Here is an 18,249-nt window from a genome sequence, read left to right as displayed (position 1 = left end):
TGTGACTCGAAGCCATTGTCACTCTGCAACTGTAACACCCTAGACGAAGGTTCTGTATGTAGTTTGCTCTGTATTGTATACACCAGCTAGCTGTTAATAAACCTTCTAGAGATCTTCAATAAACTGGAATCCACGCATGTCCTTGTGTTGCTTAAGATAACACAACAAAACCCATGACACCACCCAGTGACCAGCCGGTGAGATTCATCAACAGGAAGGATTTCCACTCCCTCAATGTTCAACTGGTCTGTGACCACACCAAGAGCTTCCTCCGTGTATGCGCTCACTTTCCTAGAAGCTGCCATGACTCCTTCATCTTCCACCAGTGCAGGCTCAGATCTTCACTCCAACCCCCAAAGTGCATGAATGGATGCTAGGACACTGGAGGGCATTAGCGCAATGCCCAACCCATAGATAAAAGTAATTTTCAACATTGCTTAGGTTTATTCAATTTTCTTTCGCCATACGTAACTGAATTTTGCACAGAAAGCCTTGTGTCTTTGAGAACTTCTGAAAAAAGAAGTACTGTCCATCCAGCACAGCCATGGCAAATGCATTGAGTTTAATTTTTTAGCATGTTTTGGGGCACTGCAAGAAGTTGTTTCGGACAACGGACCCCAATATAATGGGGTCAATTTGATGTGGGACTAGTGGGGAGATGACCATACTACCTCAACACCACACTATCCCAGGTACAGGGATAGGCATGTTGCACCACAGACATTTGACAAAATTATTGACTCAGCCGCGGACATGCAGGTAATTAATCTGTATGTAAAGTGTCTGGCCAATCTTATGCCATCCAAACACTATCCGATTTTAAACACATTTCCCCTATAAATAAAGTAGCTAAGCATACAAACACCAATGGAGAACAGGATAACTGTATTAGTTAGCAAGCAAGCAAAATAGTACACAATGCCAATGCAAATTACTTTTTTTGACAGAATAGAGCTAGCTGTACCATGTCACGGTGTGGTAGGTGGACCTTATCAGATAACCTCTATGGATTCATATTGTGTCAGGAGTGCAAATTCAACCAATAAACCATGAAACTCAAGGAGAGGATTGTTATTGTGGTTATTGAGGAGAGGCAGTAGAAAAATCAGCAATAGGAAGATGGACCATTTCTCACACTGCTATTGTCACAAGATAATTTAACCTGTGATGGCCAATGTTTGTGTAACTTCTCCACCTGCTTGTAATATGTGTCTGAAGACAGGGCAGCCAACAAAAGGACAGTGATCTCCAAATCAGGAGAATTTTGTAGGATGGAACAGATAGTACTTCAGAAGAGTCATGTAAAACAGAAAAGCAGAGTGGGACAAAAGGAATAGAGAGATGAACAGTAGGTAGCCAAGACTAGTTTATTCATCTTGACAGGCTGTTAAATTAGGTCCCAGATTTTAAAATACAGAAACAACAGAATCTCTCATGGTCTAAAATGTAATTTACTCACCAAAGCTAATAATAAAAGTAGATAAACACGATTACGAATAAGGAGCACCTTTCAGTTCCTCCAATAAAGTGATTCTCTTAAATTCACATGTCTGTATCTCAGTCTATCACTGTCAATTCCGATCCAGCTCTGTCAAGATAATTATTAACAAAAGCTTTTCGGCAAAAAGTTGAGGAGTTGTTAGTGCATGTATTATTCAGTTATGAATGTTTAGTCATTATCTGTAAGAGTGTACTTGTTACGACCAAGGCGGGAGTAATGCACTGTTAATTCAATCCCACTACTCCACTGGTCATAGCATATCAAAAAATGTTCCCACCTGCCGAAGAATAGCCAAATTAAATAATTTATTTGTCCCCAGAATAAAGTACACCAAACCAGGTTTCTTTAAACAACAACTATTTGACATTAACTATTTATTAGAAAAGAAATAATGGGCTGGATTTTACTGGCCTGCCGCAACTCATGGTAGCGCGCTTTGAAGTCGGCAGTCCGCTTGCGTTCAGCGGCCGCTGCTGAGCCCCTTACTTTCACGCAGGGGCTCATTAGCATCACGAAGCGCCGTCCCCCCTCCCCCCGCCACACATTACATGATGGATGTTGGCTCAGCTGTGTAGCAGGTGCTGGGGCCCTATTTAAGAGAGATTGAAGAGTTGGGATGCTGTCAATCTGGCAGCAAAGCATAAAGTTCTGGAGAATGTTAACTGTGCTGCGAGACCTGCTGAGTTACCCCAGCACTTTCTGTTTTGCTGCCACATACTTATTCTGCTTTGTCTCAGTTTCTTGTGAAGTTGAGATCCTCTTCTTCTACTCAATTGTAACATTCCTTCTTGTAGGGGTGCTGCACCTGGGTGAATGATCTTAATTTTGTACATGCCAGGATGTGAGACTGAATTGTATCATAAAAGGGAAATACACAACAGAAATAAAAGTATAATTTAAGAATATCTACATACTATGGGCTTGTAATCACCTGACTGTGAAAAGCCGCAGACTAATATGCATTTGGATTCTGTATTCATCTCGCTGCTAACAGTTATGTGAAAAGACATGTAACTGGAATTAAAAGTACTTCTTAAAGAATCAGGAAAATATAATTATATTCTAGCTGCATTGCAAACCAGAAATATTACATCAATAATTATGATCAGCTGCTGCAGAAGCAAAGTGTACATGAACATGTGTTGGTCAATCGTAGATGAAAAACCAGGACAACAGCACAGATTTCATCACTAGTCCTGCAGTAGTTTTCAAACATGTGCAAGAAAAACCTTGCAGCCAGAAGTTGGAGCAGTTACGCTGTGGAATCACCTTTGCATTTAAAGGACCAGAGCAAAAACCGAAGATGGCAGAGGGGAACTCTAGGATGGCCTCACAGTTCAGCGATGCTTCCCTGCTCACTCTCCTCCAGGCTGCATGAATAAAGCGGGAGGTCCTTTTCCCTAGCGATGGTAAGAAGAGTCCCTCCCGCCCGACCAAGGCAGCCTGGCCGGAGGTGGCAGAGGAGGTAAGTAGCTGTGGGGCCATTTGGCGTCAAAGGGTCCACTGCTGGAAGAGGATGAACGATCATCCACTGGTATGTCATGTGGGACCTGTACATGTGCAGTGTTCTATAGTGGCGAGCTCCCCTTGGGGGCTGCTGCTCACAACCGGGGCCTCTACGTGGACTGCACCTGCCTATTGGTTTTGCATGCGGCACATATGGATCCTCAGGAGAAGCGGATCACACAATCTAGGATGAGCCATACCCATCTCCATGTGACAAATAAAGTTGTATCCTTCACTTATTCGAAGGTTCCTAACACGGCAGGCATTGTTGTTGACAGGTACATCAGATGCTTTCATGGATTAACAATGTGGCCTGGCATGGCATTGCTCATCTTCGCTCACACTAAGAGTGGCAGAGCATGGTCACATAAAGATTCTACCAGCTGCACAGTTGCCTGCACCAGCCAAATAACCTTTACACTCCTACCGTTTCTGGCACCCTCCCCACACACACGGTGACTACAGTGCCATTGCTACTTCACACACACAAACAAACAATGGCGCAGAGCAGACACCGTTTACAGAGGGAGGGTATGCAGTGCCTCCCTTCATGTCTGCAGAGCTTTGCCCCCAGTAATCCCACCCCCCCACCTCCCTTCAACTATGCAGAGTCGTGCCCCCAATAATCCCATCCCCCCCCTCCCACCTCCCTTCCCGTATGCAGATTGAGACCCCGGTTTACAGAGACTTAGCACTGTCAGCGGTTGCTTCCTCATCTGCTGTCCCACCAGTCTCTCTCATTCGTGAATGGGACGACACGTGTCAGCCGCCCGTTCAGCGAAAAATCAAGAACTGAGGAGCAACGAACAGCGGGATGCATAATCATGCAAGGTAAGTAGTGCTGAACATATTTAAATTAGGGTTCCGCCGCTGAGTGGCAGGAGGGCGACACCGAGGTCCCGCCGCTGCTGGTAAAATGAGGCAGGACATGTACGGCATCAGGGATCGTGGCGGGCCTCTCCTGCTAGAATATTCCGGACCCCCCGACCACGACCCCCGATGTCAGAGTGCTGGTAAAATTCAGCCTAATAAGTTTTAACTACTAACGAGATAAATCTATATATATATATATATATGAAAAACCCCTTATTTCTTTAGCCCTCATGCACATACACATATATTTTTTTTTAAATGGTTAACCGGAGAAAAGGATTTTTGGTTTACAGCTGTTTCTTAGGAATAAAAAGAAAAATGATTGCGTTTATCACGTTCTGATAGGATGTTTTCAGTACGGTGAGGTGTCCCAGAGTCGAATAGTTGGATGCCACTCCAAGTATCTCCAGGCGAAGTTGATGAACAGTCTGTGATGGATAGGCGTTCACGGCAATTTAACTGCAGCAGGCGTCACATAGGTCTTCCATCAAGGGTGTAGCAACAGGTTTGCTTAGGTCAGTAGCAGTCTAGCAGTAGAAGAATTCTTCAGATTTCGGGATTTCTTAGAACACAAGAGGCAACAGGACTCATACTGGATGCAGGAATTCTTCCGAGACTGGAGGCAACAGGAATATGCCACCTTTCAAATGCAGGATTCCTTTTCAAGCGATACAAGTCTCCTTTACAGAGAGAGGTAACACTTTTCTGGTTCTTCCTCTCTTGCTCCAGGCAAGTCAAAGCAAAGTTTCAAATGCCTGCTCTTTGTCCAACTCACTGGCTTTTTAAAGGGTCCAAAGTGAAAAACACCTTCCTGAACATGGTCACATATCCAGACACAGTGTCTCTTGTCACTCCAAAAAAAAACTGCTCGAGGAAGGCCAAACCCCTGTAGTTTCCTTGAAATTGCCTTGAAAAAGCACCCATAAAGTTCAACTTTTGTCATGAACTTCCTTTCAAAACATTGTGGAAATTCCAACTATTGCAGGTGTCCAAGCCTTTTTTTAAAGATTTTTAAAAAACACACATAAGTCCAAGATTTTAGTACAAAAATAAAAGCTTTCGTAACGTACTCCAGACTAACCAGTTTATGTCCAAGCCAAAGCTCTTATCTGTTAGAAAAGGTGCACTTTTAATGTAATATAATTACATGATACGACAACATTCAAATGACGTTGGGCACTCAGGTTATCTGCCCTCTGGATAGTAAATGATGCACATTCCAGTTACTGATCTTTGACATACTTGTAAAACTTGTCCTTTAATCCAATTTGCAAAAAAAATCAGTTCATGACGATTTCTAACATAGTCATTGAAACATCATTTTTTACTATGTCTTCCCCGACAGTTTGTAAACCACAAATGCAGCATGGAGTTTGTTAAGGAATCATAGACAGTTCATCATAGATTAAGGTTTATTAAAACTATCCATTATGTTGTATTTATTAACTATTGTACATGGGTCAGCAGCATCTTATTTTTGCCAATATCACTCAACCCATTACACTGTACTCTTGTATTCATGAGGAACTTACAGTGCTGACTTCTGGAGATTCCTTGGATTTTCTTGTCTGTTTTCCCCTCTGTCCAAATTCTAGAACAATGTGATTCCAAATAGATAGCAGCGGAATTGCACCATTTATATATAGAAATAATAATCCAGCAATTTTCAACATGTCACTGAGCTTGTGTCCCAAGTGAAAGTAATGCGTGCCAGAGTATAGAAATCAAGATATTCCCCAAGTGTCTTTTGCCATTTTGAAATGCGTTTTCATAACACTAGCCTTTAAAACACAACGTTAAAGTCTTGGAGCAGGGGTGCCGAACCTTTTTGCATGAGGGGCCACATTAAAATTTTTGTCTTACATAGGGGGCCGGTGAGACAATTTTGGAAAGATAAAGGCATTAAAATTTTATCTTACTATTAATTAAAACAAAAACAAATGTGTATTTTTGTGAAGAAGCTTTAAATGAGAAGACTCATTTATTGACATACTTTCTCGTCACTATGTTGAACACTGATATAGTGAGATACCTGATTTTTTATTTTGCATGCACAAGGCATCAAAGTCTGCCTACACACTTCTTGTAGCAATGTGGAGCATTCCGGATAGATAGCCATCTGTCAGGTGTGATCTTGATCGCTGTCTCCCTCCTTTTTCTGTCTGTCTGTGCACCCCCCCCATCTCTCTCTCTGTCCCCCTCTCTGTATGCCCCCCTCTCTCTCAAGTACACAAGAATACAAGAACTAGGAGCAGGAGTTGACCATATGGCCCATTAAGCCAGTTCCACCATTCAGTACAATCATGGCTGATCTTAGGCTTCAATTCCACTTTTCTGTCTGCTTGCCATATCACTTGATTCCCTGAGAGACCAAAAATCTGTCTATCTTAGCCTTAAATGTGTTCAATGATGGAGCATCCACAACCCTTTGGTGAAGAGAATTCCAAAGATTCACAACCCTTTGAGTAATTTCTCCTCATCTCAGCCCTAAATGATCAGCTCTTATCCTAAGACTGTGCAGCAGAAACAATCTCTCAGTGTCTACGCTATCCAGCCCCTTCAGAATCTTGTGTGTTTCAATGAGATCACCTCTCATTCTTCTAAATTCCAGAGAATATAGGCCCAATTTACTCAGCCTCTCAACAAAGGACAACCCCTTCATCCTAGGGACCAATTCAGTGAAACTTCACTGTACTACCTCCAATGCAAGTATATTCTTTCTTAAATGTGGAGACCAAAACTGCACACAGTACTCCAGATGTGGTCTCACCAAATTCCTGTACAATTTTAGCAGACGACTTTATTCCTGTACTCCAATCCCCTTGCAATAATGGCCAACATGCCATTTTCCTTCCTAATTGCTTGCTGTACCTACATGCTAACTTTCTGCATTTCTTGTACAAGTGCACTCATGTCTCTTTGAACATGTCACTTACAAGTTTCATACCTTTTAAAAACATTCTGCTTTTCCAATCTTACAACCAGTGAATAACTTCACTTTTTCCTACATTATTTTCTATCTGCCATCTTGTTGCCCAGTCACTTAACCATTCTCTATCTCTTTGCAGCCTCTCTGTGTCCTCCCCACAGCTTACCTTTCCACCTACCTTTGTATCATCAGCAAACTTAGATACATTACTCTCTGTCTGTTCATCTAAATCATTCATATAGATTGTAAACAGCTGAGGCCCCAGCACTGATCCTTGTGGCACTCCACTATTCACTGTCTGCCAATTTGAAAAAGCCTCGTTTATGCCCATTCTTTGCTTCCATTAACCAGTCCTCTATCCATGTTAATATACTACCCCCAACTCCATGAGCCCTTATTTTGCCTATTAACATTTTGTTGGCACCTTACCTCTCTCTTTGGCCCCTCTCTCTCTCTGTCCCCCACCCCTCTCTCTACCTCTCTCTCTCTGCCGCCCTCTCTGCCCCCCTCTCTCTCTGCCCCCACTCTCTCTATGCCCCACCTCTCTCTTCCCCCTCTCACTCTCTCTCTTTGACCATTGCTGAAAGCAAAAATTGTCAGCAGAGCAGTTTCGTGGTTGGCCAAATTTTTTAAAAATCGCAATTGTCAGTTTCACAGCTGATAGGTGCTAAGAGCAGGTTTCCAAACTTCAGACAGCTTTGTGGTTTTCCGGCGAGCTTTTAAAAAAAAATCGGAAGCTGCTGGTAAGAAGAAGCCCATAGGAATTTTCTCATCCCTGAAATTACCAGTCATGGACTTCAAATTTTTTTTTTACCACAGACACTGGTGTCTGTGTATGAAGACTTTGCCCACCCCTGCCCAGGTCCAATAGCATGGCGGAACATATGGTATGTATGGTAAAGTCCTTAATTATAAAATGACGGCAAACTAAACATGATTTTCACATCGCAATGCTACAATTTAGAGTGACACCACTCAGTGCAGCCATTCCTTCACCAGCAGAATTATTGTTCAGCAGACAAGTACAAACAACCCTTCCCAGTCATCATTGCTCGATACTTCCAGGATAACGAGATGCACTCATTAAAAAACAAGAGAAGATGAAGGACGTACATGACTGGCATGTGGGCAAAGAATTACCCAACTTAAACATTGGACAAAAGGTATGAATAGAACACCCAACTGATGGGACATGGAATCTAGAATCACAATTGTATCAAGTACGAACACCCAAAGGCATGACATTGCGAAAAAACTGTTGCCAAATCAGGGAAGTATCAGAACAAGAAACACCAAGTGAGCCTATTGCAAGTAGAACACGATTTAAGACATGATCCAAGCACAACACTCCTACAGACAACCAGAATTGTGAGAACATACAGCAATCTCAAACCAACTTCACAGTAACCAAATCTGGGTGTATCAGCAAACTACCATTATGCTTCAGAGACTCATAAGTTTATCATTTTGTATAATCGTATCTTTAAACACTTGGCAGTTTTCTCTTGATGCAGTGTAAATTATTCTTCTTCTTCTTTGGCCTCCTTATCTCGAGAGACAATGGGTAAGTGCCTGGAGGTGGTCAGTGGTATGTGGAGCAGCGTCTGGAGTGGCTATAAAGGCCAATTCTAGAGTGACGGGCTCTTCCACAGGTGCTGCAGAAAAATCTGTTTGTCGGGGCTGTTACACAGTTGGCTCTCCCCTTGCGCTTTTGTCTTTTTTCCTGCCAACTGCTAAGTCTCTTCGACTCGCCACACTTCAGCCCCGCCTTTATGGCTGCCCGCCAGCTCTGGCGAACGCTGGCAACTGACTCCCACGACTTGTGATCATTGTCACAGGATTTCATGTCGTGTTTGCAGACATCTTTAAAGCGGAGACATGGACGGCCGGTGGGTCTGATACCAGTGGCGAGCTTGCTGTACAATGTGTCTTTGGGGATCCTGCCATCTTCCATGCGGCTCACATGGCCAAGCCATCTCAAGCGCCGCTGACTCAGTAGTGTGTATAAGCTGGGGATGTTGGCCGCCTCGAGGACTTCTGTGTTGGAGATACGGTCCTGCCACCTGATGCCAAGTATTCTCCGGAGGCAGCGAAGATGGAATGAATTGAGACGTTGCTCTTGGCTGACATACGTTGTCCAGGCCTCGCTGCCATAGAGCAAGGTACTGAGGACACAGGCTTGATACACTCGGACTTTTGTGTTCCGTGTCAGTGCGCCATTTTCCCACACTCTCTTGGCCAGTCTGGACATAACAGTGGAAGCCTTTCCCATGCGCTTGTTGATTTCTGCATCTAGAGACAGGTTACTGGTGATAGTTGAGCCTAGGTAGGTGAACTCTTGAACCACTTCCAGAGCCGATATTGATGGTTGGAACATTTCTGACGTCCTGCCCCATGATGTTCGTTTTCTTGAGGCTGATGGTTAGGCCAAATTCATTGCAGGCAGCTGCAAACCTGTCGATGAGACTCTGCAGGCACTCTTCAGTGTGAAATGTTAAAGCAGCATCGTCAGCAAAGAGGAGTTCCCTGATGAGGACTTTCCGTACTTTGGACTGATTATTTAAGGATACAACTTTAAATTAGAATAAAGGGGATGTAGTGGTATACCTTTAAGGGGCATATCTAAAACTGTTGTGCATCACCAGACAGAATGTGATGTATATACTCATGTAATCATCAGGCAGAAGATAGGAGCAGTCCTGGAGACCAGACACGGTAACTAGTCTCCCAGTTATTGTTGTATATCGTTTTATCTCTTCAAATAAAATAATCCACTTAATTGAGTTACCAATCCTCCCCGTGTAGTTGGGGTGTTTATGTGAAGTACAAAACACAACAGAGGATCCTGTTATCTCTTTCACCACCTCGTACCACTTTTCCTGTCACAGCAGCAATAAAAGGAGTCCGAGACGTGTGCCATAATGGGTCCTTATTTATAACGTGTACAGAGAGGAAATCAGTTCACCTAGACAGTATGACGACACCCAGTGACTCATTCAGTGCTTCGCATGATGCGGTGGCCTCCACGCTCAGCCGCTCCTACATGGCGCTCCCCTTGTGGCCTCGGAGGAGGTGGAAGCAGCCGCTTACTCGTCTTAGCTTGCAACTGAGATGCATGTGGTGGTCATCCTTGTTGTGGGGGTGTCCATGGGGGCATCTTTTGTGTTATTGGTGTTTAATACAAACTTACCAAACTCTCTGAGGGTCAGTAGTGAACTAAACAAAGGGTTCTTGATGACAGAATAACAGAATTACAATACAGCTCTTCAATACACATGCTACCTGCTAACTAACATTGTTCCAACTACTGTTTCACATATTAGCTTGCATCACTTCCTGTGATGATGTATACTAAACTATTTACATATTCAGTAGTATGTTAACTAGTATTCATGGAGTTAAAGCAATATCACAACAGCATCTCCAGAGGCTGCTGCACCTGCATCATTGCAGGGCAGCCTCTGTCACTTGGCCCTGCTGTACAGGTGCTCCCTCAATCAGAAGGGGCAAGGACGCCGAGGATGATGAAGGCACCCCATGAGGAGTGGCACCCCCACCCTCCTCCATGACATCCTCAGCCCTTGGCGGGTGTGCCAAATACCTGGTGGAGGACACCAGCTGGAGTGCATGCAGCTGGCATCCTGTCCAAAGAACTCAATGCCACCAGCTCCACTGACAGGTCCACCCTACCCAGCATCTCAGAGATCCTGTGGATGTCAGTGCACAATTCCTGCATCCACTCAGAGTGATGCTGCATATGGTTCTTTCTCTATGGAGGAACTCACAAAGCCCTGAGCCATGGTGGATACATGAGCTGTATGAACTCCACCATCCTCTGCTCATGACCCTGCACTGCCTCAGGGAACTCCGACATGTGGAAGCATATTGCCTACTGCTGTTCAAGGTACAGCCTTCTTTTCTGTGACTCCTGAGGCCTTGCATATGCTTGTAAGGCATGTAGATGCTTCCTCCTCTTCCTCTTGTAGCTGAGGTCCGGTGGCAGTAGAGGGAGAGGGTGCCCTGGGTTGGACATCTGCACCTGTGGGATACACAAGAACAGATGATGAGAGATAGCCAAGGAAAGTGGAAACATCTGCAGTGCTGAGGCGACCCAATGTTACTCAGTGTGCGACACGCTATCTAATGGGGTGGAGTGCCCTGTCCCCCTTAATGACAACTTTGTCCTCAGGAATCACCAGGGTCACCAGGAGCTCCCGTTTTGCCAGACCAGACTGCTTCCTCTTCCACTATCCTGACCTTCTCCAATGCCATCTGCTCCATGGGGGTTATTCAATAGAGGAAGGGCCCCCCTCCTCCTGTCCGGGCCCTCTGCCTCGCATTGTGCACGTGTTTCTCCTGCAAGGACAAAACAGAGCAAGATAAGGCACTGCTCTCCTCTGGCTCCAATGTCATCTGACCCATTAGGAACTGCGTGTCTCAGTGATGACAGGTCCTCAGCAGCTCTCTGGCTCTGAGCCATTCTGAGGGGTCAGTAATTGCCCTGGGCACACACCTTTCCTATGTTCAGGAGCAGCATGTGCCCTGAGGCTCCTCAGGTGTTGTGGCTGCTGGAGGGTGCAAGCCCTGAGACCTATCTGGAGGATTGGGGGTCACACTCACCTTGCCAGAATGTATGAGATTGTTGAACCTTTCTCAGCACTGAATCCAAATTCTCCTTGTCTCACTTCTGCCACTCATGGTGGCAGCAGTCTGGAGCCAGGCCTCCTTGGTCTCAGATGGTGGCCTCCTTCGGCCACACTCCAGGTAAAGGACCTCCTCCTCTCCCTCAGCCTCCAACATGAGATCCAGGTTTGCATCAGTGAAGCGAAGGGCAGCCCTCCCACATTTGCTTGACCTCCGGTTCTCTTGAATCATCTCACCTCCTCTTGGATCAGTGGAAGGCTTTGTCACAATCCATAGTTCTGTTCTTCAAGAAAGTCAGCAGCCTCAGTGATGGCTGCTATGCAGAGTCTAAATGAGACCCGCACTTCATCTGGCCCACCTCCATTCCCACCCCCACTGGCTCTAATTGGACAGGAAATGTATCCATACCAATTTAGGGCTTCGCCATGTGAAAATTGGGTCTTCAATCAGTTTGCCACTGGAGGTGGGTTTCTGACCCAAAAACAAACCTAGCTCCTGTTTCTCACCTTGGTGCTCAAAATTCAGCCTTTGGATCGGTGCTGGTCACAGTAAACCTGTAAAATGGGTGGAGAGCAATGAAGACAAGAGTTTTACTCAGTTATAAAGCCTTGTCACTTGCTTGTGTTAAAGCATATCCATCATTGTTCGAAGAGAAAAACATTACATTGAATTTCTTCAGAAATACCTGCGACTGTCAGAAAAGAATCAAGCTGTGAAGTGTTCATCATAATGTAAAGTGGAATGCAGCAGAATGGTCAAAAATGCACTTTGTAGCTAAAGAAAGTCCACCAAAAATTCTGACAGCACCAGAGAAGATCATTGTGCAGATTTAATATAGCACATCGTATTTGTACTAGGATAGTGTCATATCATATATCACAATGTGGGCTGGATTTTACCAAGCCCACAATGTCTGTCTCCATGGGGGGAGGGGGGCGGTGCAGAAGATTGTTCCGGCAGACACCTGCCACAGAGGCCGACGCCAGGAGGTCCCGGCTCGATCCTCGCAGCGGTGGTGAAGCTCCATGGCGGCCTACACCCCGTTCCCCCCCCCCCAACCCCCTCATCGCTAGGCGATGGGAACTGAATTACAATATTTAAATGAACGGGGTGAATAAATTTAAATAAACTTTCCTTTAATCTTCTGGGCCCGCCGCGATCCTCAGTGCGGCAGCTGACACTCACGTGCCCTCAATTTCTTGTCTGGGGAAAGCCAGTGTGACACTGGTGGGGAGGGGGCGGAGGAGTTAAGATTTTCAATGGAGGGATGGGGTCAAATAAACATAATGGGTGTAGGAGATGGTGGGAAGGGGTGAACTTTAAACTTTGTGCAGTCTGGGGGTGGCGGGGGAAGGTCAGTTTTTAAAAGGTGTGCTTTGGGGGGGAAGGGCAAATAGCTAATGTAATTGTTATTGGGGGGGGGGTGGAAAAGGAGCATTAGAAATGTATTTGATAAATTTTGTGGGAATGTATCTTTAAAAATGTAATTATGCCGGCAGGGCTGGCTGCCCTTTAAAAATGGCGTCAGTTGCCTGTGCACAGGCATTGCCAGGGACGGACAGCCCACCCCCTCCACGTGATTGCGGGGTGTGGTGGTGAGCCACCCCGGCTATTTAAATGAGCCACCGCGTGGGAGATTGCGGTGGCTCAGGCCGTCATTCTTTGAGCTCGCTGCCGATTATAGGCTGCGGGCTCTTAAAATCCAGCTCTGTGTTTGTTGCGAAGTCTTTTGGCAATTTGGATTTCGATTTCTGAGACATCAGGGTTTATTGTACAAATGTGCACAAGTGGTGGAGAACCTCGCTTACTGACTGTGTATCTCAGAAAATCATAGGCAGTGCACCCACAATTTCTCATGTACACAGTTGGCAGGCGAGGCACTCCGCTGGTAGCTCACATTCATAAAATCAGCAAGGTGGTGTCCAATTGTAATAAAGTACATGACATGTTAAGTAGAATAAAACTTACCTTGAATGGCTTCTTCTGTTTCTGATCCTCTTTTCAGTTGACATTACCTGAGTGGGAAAACTGCAGCAGCTCAGGCCGGAGTTAAAGGAATGGTCAGAGGCCCAATAAGGTCATCAGAACCTGATCTGCACATTTAAAGAAGGGCAGGGTTAAAATTGACCACATAGTCCCAGATCCTGACTCATTGCCAGCAGCTGGTTGGCATATCAACAGCACCCTCCCTTCATCCCAGATAAAGTAGTAGGCAAGTCATCTGGAATATAATTTACCCCATCCAAGCAAGATCAAAGCTCTGGTGAGACAATCAAACTTCGCTGGGCATTGACACATCAGGCAAGCAAACAGTGCACACTAACACCTTGACCAGCCCCTGGGATCATTCTAAAGGCTGATTCACTACCCAAGCAGTATAGTAAAGCATACTGACTACCAAAACAAGTCAATTGATAGAACATCTTAAAAATTATATTAAAATGCAAATCATAAGAATTTAATGTAAATTGAGTCACTGCAACTGTAACACACAGACGAAGGTTCTGTAAATAGTTTGCTCTGTACTGTATATAATAGTTTAGCTGTTAATAAACCTGTTTGAGATCTTTGGCAAACTGGACTCCATGCATCTCATTTATATTGCATCAGACAACATAAAGAACTCATTACAGGCCGGGGCCTGTTTTCCTTTGCCTAATTTGGGAAGCTGCATCGGAATATCTGTTTTCCATCCTGTAGTTTGCCTGGCGATTGTAAGTGAGGCCGGAGACTTAAAATCATGGGCCACTTCATCAGCTGCTAAAAAGTCTAAATAGATTCCACATTAATTTTCACTCTGTAGTTACAAAATGCACACATCGTGAAGAAAGATACATATATGAAAAATGTTTGCTTCTTTAGTCTTTTGACATGTTGGGAGTATCCTCTGGCTGTTTGCTATCATTCTCTGTGTCAAGCTGACAAATACTTCATGACATTACCACAGGGTGTTTAGATAATACAATAAGAACTAAATGAGTCATAAAAATAAATTAGCTTTTGACCAGTTAATTTTATTATTGCCTGTGCCAATATAAATCCTCAATTGGCTTTTCAGAAAATGACCTAGCTTTGACTTGTGACTTTCCCTTTTCAAAATAATGTTAATACCTTTCATGAATTTTTCATATTTCACTAAACATATTTTGAAAGGTCAACCAATCAAGAGGTTGAAATATTTGCTCAAACAATGGACAACAGTTTACATTTTATTTTGAAACACCCTCCAGCAAATCTTGCAAATAGTACATTAATTCATAAGCAAAGCTTATTTGTCAAGACTTGATGTTTATTCTGCTGTTTAGCTTTTACTTAACCGTCAAGTGATTGAACTTTGGGGAAGTGTATTTCTTATGCACTAGCTCTGATTTAATTTTTGAAGCTCACAATGCACCTCACAACATCTCAACCAGCCAGTCAAAGGCCAACAAAAGTTAAGGACAATTGACTAAATGTCCTGACCATAATTTCCACATCCTTGTGTAGCATTGTAACCTGCGTCGTAAACTCATTTGGGCCTAAATTCGATAATGTCTGACAACGGCAATGAAATAGTTGAGATGCTGAACTCACGTGCCGGAAGAATGAGGCCCAAACACCATCCTGAACTTGTCTTTGGGCCTCACTGAAATAAATGAGGCAAGATGTGGGCACACTGATACAACTTGCCTGTCTGAGCCCTGAGCTTCTCAGGAAAAGACAAGTTTTTTTCCTGAAAGAAGTAGTTATAGTGGCAGAGCATGTCTTCTGGATTTTCACATTCCCCCAAAACACTTACCTTGTCTATCTGACCTTCCCCCCCTCGCCCCGCAAACTGCATAAACTTTAAACCCCAACCCTTCCCACCATCCCCTACACCCTTGATGTCACTTTGACCCCGTTCGTACTCCACCACCCCCTCCCCCCCCACCACCGCACTGATAAATTTACCTTCTCCCCACTCCCCAGCAGTGTTGCGCCTCGTTTCCCCTGACGGAGAGCTGAAAGCGGGGACTACCGGCCACTGGGCCGAAGATCGCAGCCGGACATCAGGCGGCAGCGTAATTATCATTTATTCATTCATTTTCATTTATTTAAATATTCAAATGGGGCTAGTTTGCTGAGCGGTGGGGAGGCTGCCCCAAGGCCTCGCTGCTACTGGTAATGTTGGGCTGGGCCTTCCCAGCGTCAGGGTGCGTGCTGGCCCTGTCCCGGAGGCATCTTCGGGCAGCCCCGCAATGAACCCTGATGCCTGGGGGAGAACAAAATCCAACCCATAACGTTTTTCTGATAAACAGTGTAACTGAACATGATATGTTTATCATGGATAGTCAGAAGCTTTTTCTCAGGGTGGAAGAGTCAGTTACTAGGGGACATAGGTTTAAGGTGTGAGGGGCAAAGTTTAGAGGGGATGTGCGAGGTAAGTTCTTTACACAGAGGATGGTGAGTGCCTGGGACTTGCTGCTGGGGGAGGTGGTGGAAGCAGGTACGATAGCGATGTTTAAGAGGCATCTTGACAAATACATGAATAGGATGGGAATAGAGGGATGCGGTCCCCGGAAGTGCAGAAGGTTTTAGTTTAGACAGGCATCAAGATCGGCGCAGGCTTGGAGGGCCGAATGGCCTGTTGCTGTGCTGTACTGTTCTTTGTTCTTTGATATGCGTGCATATTGTATATATATATAAACCTTTCCAGGTAATGATGGTGGAGCATTTTCTACCTTCACTGTCTGTGTGTTTAGGGTATGTATCTATAGCAAGAAATATATAAAACTTTAAAAATGATTATATTAACTTGATTCTTTCTTTACCAAATAAATCTACAATAATACTTCCTGTTGACTGAACTCGGGTATACACATGCAAATCAGGATGTTTGTTCAGACGATACCTTCCAGAATTTGTTACTGTTTAGACAAGGACTCAACAACAATTAGAAGTCATAAAGTCAAAGATAAAAGAATATAGTTAGTGTAAGCATTTAAAGCACATTGCCAAATATGAATAAACTGCTCCATCGAATCTACCTGCGTGCTTTCCCAGTCGCTGGCTGGAATTTTACTGGGCCACTAAGAGCGGGGTCAGCAGCGGTGGGGGAGAAGGACACGTTTGTCCGGAGGTCTGACCTTGTGACGTAGGGCTGGATTTTGTGCAGGAGGTGGGTCTCCTAGCGCAGGGCCGAAAAGTCAGAGTTAGGCCTGCCTCTGCATTTTATCAGATGCCTGGAGTGATCCTCCGGTTTCTGGAGTCAAAGACTTCAGCAGGATGAGGATCCTGCCTCCAAGAGCTGCCAGCCAATCAGAGGGCCGGCAACTCAGCAGTATTGGCAGCGCCACCGGGAGTGGTGGCCACTGCCGGTATTGTAGAGGCAGCGGCAGCGGGAAGAGACCCTTAATTGGCCATTAATAGGCCACTTAAGGGCCTCAGTTGGCCTCTGGACAGGAAGGCTGGTGTCTGCCTATCCCATCCCGAGGGGAATCGAAACTGGGAATCCCGCCGTCGGGATGAGAACAAGATCTGGCCTGTAGTTTCTGCATTTTATGTGTGGTGGGAACCATGGAGAGTGGACTTCTCACCATGACGCAGCGGGAGATCAATGAAGGTAGTTTAAACAACAATTAACTCAAATCTTACAGTGCTTTTGGAATTTTATGAACAGTACATGGGAACCGCCTGGTTAAAGTAACATGGAGGCGAAAGTTCAATGCTCCCTCTTCCAGCGAGACATACTGAGAGCCAACATGCAAATGGAAGGGAGGGTGGGGAATGGAGGCCGTTACTGGACGATGGCAGAAGGGGGATGAAGGTGGCAGCACCAACAGGGTGGGGTGGGGTGGGGGGGGGGCATGCGTAGATGGCAGCACTAATGAGGTGGGGGTGTGTGAAGATGGCAGTACCAATGGAGGGGAGTGCTGCAAGGGTGACAGGGGCAGAGACACTTGCTGCCAGGGTAATAGCAAGGGAAAGGTCTTGGGGGAGATGAGTAGGAGAGAGCGCACCTGCCATGGGCCTGATCCACTCAGTCTTGATGCCCCTCTGAGGAGGAGGAGCAGTGCAGAGGGAGGGAGTTCCAGGCACTGGCAGGTCACAGCAGGAATGCCAGGAGCAGCAAGAGGACCAGCCTCTGGGTGGACACGTCAGAGAAGTGTGCAGAGGGGCGCTCCAGCAGCCCCAAGCACGAAGAAGGGCCTATCCCCAGGACAGCATCTACCGTACACAGTTAAACTATCTCCAGATATCCGAGCGGCAGTGTCAGCACAGACTGAGGCTCACCAGGGAGACCATCACCTATTTATGTGCCATACTTCAGGACAAGCTGAGACCCATGGGATTTGGTGGGCACCCAATGCCAGTGGCCCTGAAAATCCCCATGGCTCTCAACTTCTACGCCTCTGCATCTTTCCAGGGATCCACTGGAGACATGTGGGGATCTCACAGCCTGCAGTCCATCAATGCATCACGGAGGTGACTAATGCTATGTTCAAGAGGACTGGACAGTCAGGCAGAAAGATCCATCAGCTTTGGGGCCATCGCTTGATCCCTCAGGTGCAGGGTATCATCGACTGCACACATATCGCCATCAAGACTTCCATAGACAAGCCAGTGGCCTTCATCAACAAGAAGGGTTTCCATTTCATCAACGTACAACTAGTCTGTGATCACCAAAAGTGGATCCTTCATCTGTGTAGACCGTTCCTAGGAAGCTGCATGACACCTATACACTTTGGCAGCCCAATGTGCCAGAGCAGTTCCAGGCCCCCATGCACCTTCAGGGATGGATTCTCAGGGACAAGGGCTACCCATTGAAGACATGGCG

At 45.5% G+C, this 18,249-nt stretch overlaps 1 protein-coding gene across 1 annotated transcript in view; it reads left to right on the top strand.

Moving 5' to 3' along the window:
• Positions 1-18,249, top strand: part of cacna2d3a (calcium channel, voltage-dependent, alpha 2/delta subunit 3a) — a 705,663-nt gene that overhangs the window by 108,310 nt on the left and 579,104 nt on the right. The gene's annotated exons all lie outside the window — the stretch shown is intronic.

Source organism: Heterodontus francisci, chromosome 19 (genome assembly GCF_036365525.1).
Source record: "Heterodontus francisci isolate sHetFra1 chromosome 19, sHetFra1.hap1, whole genome shotgun sequence".
Taxonomy (NCBI): Eukaryota; Metazoa; Chordata; class Chondrichthyes; order Heterodontiformes; family Heterodontidae; genus Heterodontus; species Heterodontus francisci.
This window is presented reverse-complemented; position numbering and strand designations above follow the sequence as displayed.